Source organism: Saimiri boliviensis, chromosome 15 (assembly GCF_048565385.1).
Source record: "Saimiri boliviensis isolate mSaiBol1 chromosome 15, mSaiBol1.pri, whole genome shotgun sequence".
Lineage (NCBI taxonomy): Eukaryota > Metazoa > Chordata > Mammalia > Primates > Cebidae > Saimiri > Saimiri boliviensis.
This window is the reverse complement of record NC_133463.1, coordinates 17,732,568-17,740,201: the sequence shown is the minus strand read 5'-3', so window position 1 is coordinate 17,740,201 and position 7,634 is coordinate 17,732,568.

Genomic DNA, 7,634 nt, shown 5'->3' with positions numbered 1-7,634 from the left:
ATAAATTAAGGGATAAAAGGTTCCTTTATTACAAATACACATCATATTTAGGAAGAAAATGTAGGGTTAAGTACAATATCAGATTTTTATTTCAAGTCATTTTATAAGCATCACTTTTTATATCTGCCAAGTTTTTGTTTATCAACTTTCCTGATATGCATACAACTCTACCCACTGGCAAATTTATGGATTTTTTTTCACAAACAAGGAAAAGATGTGTAATAGTTTAATTAAATCTCCCCCTACTTACTCTATCATAGTGCCTCTTAACCATACATTTTCCCTTTTTCTGCTGTCTGTGGGATGATAGAAATGACAGAAAGGAGAGATACTGCTTGGGCTGTGCAAACGCCTGGATATAAATTAATCTTAAATTAATCTGGAAAACATTAAATTAAACTAATATTTAATGAAGTTTAACTTTTGAGAAGTAAATTGTGATTCGCTCCAGTATTTCAACGTAGGTGGCTGCAGTAGTGTAGGGTCTGGGCAATCAGATACCTCATCAGCAGCTTCCCTGTATTAGAATGCCCTTGGTTAGGATTTCTTTTTTATATTTCTCACTTTCTAAGCTAGAGAAGAAATCTTTTTTTCCCCTGTGACATTTATTAATCTTTGTACTGTTTTATGTGAATCACCTCTCTACCTAAATTTCCTGCTTTCAGTCCTTCATGGATCAAGCATTTGCTAAGTTCCCACACTGTGCTAGGAGCTGGGATGCTATGGTGAACAAGACAGCCAAATCCCCTCATGGAGATCACAATCTCCTGGAGCATCAGACTGGTCACCACCCCTGTGACCAGAGGGTACAGGGTGCTAGGACTGTGCAGAGAAGGGGGCCACACCTGCATCTGGGAGATAATTTCTGTAACCTGGAGGGTCCGTCTGCTTGACTTGGAGGTTCCCATAAGCATACAAAATGTATAGCCCTGCGTAATTACTTGGTGCTTAGATTGCTCAAGATCAACAAGAAGATGGACTTTATCTGACTTCAGAATGAAGGTAGCTATTTTGGTCACTCTACCAAAGCAGGAGGGAAGGGAGGGACCTCCTTTTTGGGACTACCCCAATTTTGTTAGGATGTCAAGACAGATGATGCCGCACATACACACATCAAAAAAGAGGGAGTGAAAATATTTATTCTTTACACAATGAAGGGCTTGGGAGAGAGCAGGGCAAGGCTCTCAAGCAGGCCTGACGTGGCTTGAGAGAGACCCAGGAAAGGAGACTGGCTTGGAGTTTCATGGTGGTCAGGGGCGGGGGCAGGTGAAGCTTCCTGAGCCTGGTAGGGGCTTGTGTGGTTTCAATGTCCTGCAGGCGCTGAAGGAGGGTCCTTTTTAATCAGCTTATTTAGATGCACAAAGGGAAGAGTGAGGGGTGGCTTAAAAGCTGTCAGTTTATCAAAGATAAACAACAGAGTCAGATGCCTCATTACAGTGGCTGATCCACTGCCCCAGATGCAGCAAACCTTTCCTTTGCCTTGAGTTCTAAAACAAATTGCTTACACGAGACTAGGCAGGGAGCTTGCATATCACAATGGACAATGTTCTTCACCTCACCTCGATTTTAATAACCGATGCAGTGATGCTGGGTTTGCCTTATTGTGAAACTGCAGCTCAGGAGAGCAAGTCCAAGGGGGACTTCAGTAACAGAGTGGACAGGGGCTGAAGGGTAGACCAGGATGACATCTGCTGCTGAAGCTTCAGATGATCTTTCTGTTTGCTTGCTTACATAACTTTTAACAGCAGGATTTTTAATAGGAACTGGGTAGTAGATAACATAAAAGTGGCTCATTGACAATGTTTGGAGTATTTTGTGTTGTTCATTGAGGGCAAATTCTTACATTATTAATCATAAGGCAGTGAGTGATGTTTACAACATGCTGTGAAACATTGGGGGATCTAACTAGAACTACTTGGTCTTACTAAATTATTGCCAATTAACTCATTTATATCCCTCCCTTCCTCCCTCCCTCCCTCTGTCACTCCCTTCTCTTCTCATTCCCCATCCCTCCTTCCTCTTTCCTCTCTTCTCCTCCCCTCCCTCCCCTGTCCTTCCCTCATCTTCTTCTCCCTTTCCTTCCTTTCTTTGTTTCATTTTGGTTAGGGATAGTCTAGTATTCCCACACCTCCTTCTCCTAACGGAAGTAAGGATGTGTGGGAATACTAGACTGGGAAAGAAAATTCTCTAGACATAGGACATTTGAACTTGATACGTTGCTTTAAAGTTTTTTCCACCTCCTACTATGTGACAATTACAATTTAGGTATGGATTGTTTTACTCTGAATGTCTCTAGAACACCTTCTTTTGGCCAATTTTCCTTGGTCTTTTTATCCGTGCTCTGGACATGAACCTACTTTGGAAACAAACCTGCTTTAGTCTATATCCAGCTGGCGTGCAAGATGCTGTCTGTTCAGGAGAAAATGATGTGCAAATCAGGGAAAAATAAGGAATGGAGATAGGGGAAAACATTGGACATCTTTGAAAAGGTGGGCATATTCTCTTCCAAATTGTTTAATTAACCCTGAAAAATCAGAGGAAAATCTGCATTGTGAAAAATCAGAAATTTGAAAGCAGATGATCTCATTGCCAAGGTTTCCGTTATTCCTAACTTTTGGTCAAGTGACATGACATTTAAAGGAGCTTGTCTGGAGGACTCATTCATTTCTCCTTGATTCAAAAGTTTTCTTTTTCAGACTGACCTGTTACAAGGTAAGAGGAAACCAACCAGAGGGCCTGCAAGGGTCAGTGTGAGTATACCAATCCTCTTTCAAATATAAAAGATGGGTAAGATTTTTTCCAACTTTTTTTTCAACAGCAACAGCTTTGGGTCTCCCTTCAGATCATTCACACCCCAGTGGGGCTGGGTCTCTCTCGCTGCATATTAAGATGGTTCCTCTGTTAGACCTCGTTTCTTCCTTCCAGAGACTTGCAGTGTTGTGTCTCTCTTACTACCACATCTTTAGCAGAATTTTGGCCCATTCCTGAAAGAATTATATAATCCCAATTAACATACTCTCTTCTTCAGAGATGAATAGCATGATATAGTTGTATATCTGAATAAGCAAGAGATAACATGCATGTCTTTTAGTGAGCTTCATTGCCTTTAGTATTTTGTGATTTATGGGATCCCAGGCCCAAAAGGTGGAAGATAAGTCTCTCTAGTTCACTTTAATAATACTTGCATTTTTTTTGAGCATCTAGCACATGTAACACACTGTGCAAGATGTTATGAGACATCCAGGGAGAAACAAGGCATGGCTCCTGCCCTCAAGGGTTTGACAATCTAGTTGAGATAATGCTCTGTGTGTGTGTGTGTATGTGTGTGTGTGTGTGTGTGTGCACGCGCGCATGCATGTATTAGTCCATTTTCACACTGCTACAAAGAGCTATCTGAGACTGGGTAATTTCTAAGAAAAGAGGTTTAATTGACTCACAGTTCCACAGACTTCACAGCTCCACAGACTTCACAGCAAGCATGACTGGGAGGCCTTAAGAAACTTAAGATTATGGTGAAAGGTGAAGGGGAAGCAAGCACGTCTTATCATGGAGACAGGAGAGTGGGTGGGGAGAACTGACACACACTTTTAAACCATCAGATCTCATGAGGACTCAGTATCACCAGAACAGTGTGGGGGAAACTGCCCCATGATCCAATCACCGCCCACCAGGTCCCTCTCTCTATTATAATTCATGATAAGATTTGGGTGGAAACACAGAGCTAAACCATATCTCTGTGTGTGTGTGTTTTGTGGGGGGTGGAGGTGGGGGAAAGGGGCAATAGCATAGGCTGAAGCAGCAATTTAGAGGCATACAATACAAGTGTTCAATAAGGCGAGTGTTGAGAATGCTTGGAGATGGCTTAAATAGAAATGGCAAGAGCAGTGGAGCTGCAGAAAGTATTAGTGACAGGGCGGAAGGGGCTGTGGGAAAAGAGACACTTTGGCTAAGACCACTTAAAACTCCACAGACTCTCCCAGTGCCAGAAGAGAGAAATTGGATGCGTTTTTAAGATCAAGGAGAAAGGCGTATGACCTAAAGCCATCAGACAATATATTAAATTTGGAGTTTTATGAAAACATTTGATTAGGAGTCATAATAATTACAACTGAGAAGTAAAAGTACAATCAACTTTGGTGAACACTAGGATTGTCTAATACTGGGGTGACTGATTTTTTTAGTATAAGAAGAAAGTATCAATTGTACTTGAGGTCCACATAGCCAAACCATGCTGGCATGGAGAGAGAATGGGCATGTAGTGATAGTGAAGAACTGGAAGAACAAGGCTTTTGTGTACACTTCATGCCCAGAGAGATATCTGGGAAGTTTTGAGGTCAGGCATCCTCTATTGACCTATTCATTGTGTGCTTATTAACAGAATGAATCTTTCCTGAAAACCACGGCCTGAACCCAATGCTTCTCTGAAAGGCTCTAAAAACTGGGAAGTTGAAAGAATCCCTTTATCCTGTCCTTACACCCTGGTAAAACCATTTCTTCAGGAAGCAAAGAGGAGCCAAAGGCTTGCAGAAGGAAATAGGTTAAAGTGGATTGCCCTTCATTGATCACATCAATTAATGACCCAATTATTATATAGCTACTTTGAGCTTCTCAAAGTAAATCACATACAAAGTATTCAGGGACAAGCCAGGGTCTCCTGTGAGTAGAACTGTGTCCTTCAAAAAGATATACTTTAAGATGGGACCAACAGACAATGGGGCCTACAAGAAGCGGGAGAGAGGGAGGAAGACAAGGGCTGAAAAACCATCAATTGGGTGCTATGCTCACTATCTGGATGACAAGATCATTCGTACCCCAAATTGCAGTGTTGCATAAGATAACTGTGTAACAAACCTGCACATGTACCCCCTAGATCTAAAATAAAAGTTGAAATTATAAAATTAAAAAAAGTGCAACCCCTACCCCTGCCAACAACCAGAAAGATACAACTTTTCAGATATAATCAAGTAAAAATGAGGTCGTACTGGATTAGAGTGGGTCTTAAATCCTATGGCTGGGGCCCTCATAAGGAAGTAAAGATCTGGAGACACACAGGGAAGCAGGCCATGTGACCATGGAGGCGGAGACTGGAGCGGTGCAGCTACAAGGTGAAGAACACCCCGGATTGCTGGCCACCTCCAGAAGACAGAGGAGGCATGGAGAGGTTCTTCCCTAGAAACTTCAGATGGAGCATGGCCCTGTTGACACTTTGATTTTGGACTTCTGGCCCCCAGGACTTTAATAATGAATTTCTATTGCCATAGGCCACAGAGTTTGTTATGGCAGCCACAAGAGACTAATCCAGGGCCCTAAAACAGTGTAACACAGAAGTCAGTAGACTCCTGCATCCTCGGTGCCATACCTGATTCTATGCAGGTGGATCACCTGGGATGCACGACTTTATCCCTTGCCAGTTTCCATAAGCAATCCCACCACACTGAGTCCACTGCTTTCATGAGCATTGGGGAGGGTATCAGAAGGGGGTCACATGGTATCCCACACCACTTCTATCCTTTCCTTTGACTCTCTCTTTCTGCTTCTTCCCTCCTCTTACTCTCCTATCCACTTTCTCTCAGAAAAGAAGTAAATTCTTTTCCTTCTTTCTTTCCTTCCTTCCTTCTCTCTCTCTCCTTCTCTCCTTTTTCTTTCTTTCTTTCTTTTTTTTTTTCTTTTGAGACGGAGTTTTGCTCTTGTTGGCCATGCTGGAGTGCAATGGTATGATCTTGGCTCACTTCAACTTCCGCCTCCCAGGTTCAAGTGATTCTCCTGCCTCAGCCTCCTGAGTATCTGAGATTATAGGCATGTGCCACCACACCCAACTAATTTTGTATTTTTAGTAGAGATGGGGTTCCTCTATGTTGGTCAGGCTTGTCTCGAACTCCTGACCTCAGGTACTCTACCTGTCATGACCTCCCAAAGTGCTGGGATTACAGGCATGAGTGAGCACGCCTGGCCAAATTCTTCTCTTATGCAGTAATGGAATACCTTTAGTGATGGTTAATATTGAGTGTCAACTTGATTGGATTGAAGGATGCAAAGTATTGTTTCTGGGCAAGTCTGTGAGGGTGCTGCCAAAGGAAATAAACATTTGAGTCAGGGGACCGGGAAAGGCAGACCCACGCTCAATCTGGGTGGGCATCATCTAATCAACTGCCGGTGAGGCTAGGATAAAAGCAGGCAGAGGAAGATGTAAGGACTAGGTTGACTGAGTCTTCTGACCGTCATCTTTCTCCCATACCAGACGCTTCCTGCCCTTGAACATCAGACTCCAAGTTCTTCAGCTTTTGGGCACTTGGACTTATACCAGTGGTATGCCAGGGCCTTTCAGGCCTTCAGTCGCAGACTGAAATGTTGTGACTAAAAGTTGAAATTAGAAAATTAAAAAAAATACAACCCCTGCCCCTGCTGACAACCAAAAAGAGATGTCTTTGCAGATATAATCAAGTAGAGATGAGGTCATACTGGATTAGAATGGGTTTTAAATCCGATGACTGGGGCCCTCATAAGGAGGCAAAGATTTGCAGACACATGGAGAAACAGGCTCTGTGACCATGGCCTTTCCTACTTTTGAGGTTTTGGGACTGGCTTCTTGGCTCTTCAGCTTGCAGACGGCCTATACTGGGACTTCACCTTGCGATCATGTGAGGCAGTACTCCTTAACAAACTCCCTTTCATATATACATCTAGCCTATTAGCCCTGTCCCTGTAGAGAACTCTCTAGAGACTAATACAGCTCTTTGGTGCTTAAGTACACTTGATTATCAAGGTATTTCTTTCTAGTATATGCAGCTTTCTTTTGGAGGATTCTGGTGGATAGAATTCCCTCCTGCCATTATAGCTTTTCCCATCCCTCATTTAGGAAAGAATAAAGTGGTCCCAGCTCACTGTTGTAGTTGAGTGTTGTAGTTCACTCAATTTCAAGGGCCTCTCTGTCCTCACTGATGGTCCCACTGAAGGAATCAATTCCTCTTCCTTTTTCTTTAACTTTTAATTTCTGGACATCTCCATCCAACTTTCACCTCTCTACATGTCCAGGGATCTCATAGCATTGATTATGCACTGTTAAGTCTGAGTAGTTTCATGTACTTCAGCGGTATTTTCCCACTGCAGATACTAAGTGTTATGTGTAAGTTTTTAAGCGAAGAGCAATTTAAGCAGAGGACAAGGAAACTGGGTCTACAACTGAGTCCTGTGTGGTCACAGGAAAGTCTTTTAACCTCTTTGTTTCTTGGACTTTTCGTAGACATGAAGGTGCTTTAATCATTCAGAAAGTGTTGTTTTGCCATGCCTCACCTAGTCCATACTTAGTGAAGATGGTTGAGTTGACCTTATTCAGCGAATTAGGATTTTGAACGTAAGTGGGGTTATGGGGCATTGAGAATAGATTCTACATGTGTGCAAGCATGGAATTAAATAAAAGTCATAGTTTAAATGCTAGAGTTGCAAGTCCTGCCTAGCCTCTTCATCTCTGTGCTATTCACAAGTGTAAGGATCAAAACACTTTATAAAATATATTTATTGATAGAAAAAAATAAAAATGGCTGAAACCTAGGCTTGGAAATAGGTGGCAGAGAAATAAAGCTCTTCCATATCTCAGAACATGAACAAAGAGAAGGAAGACTGCATGGCAGGGAAAG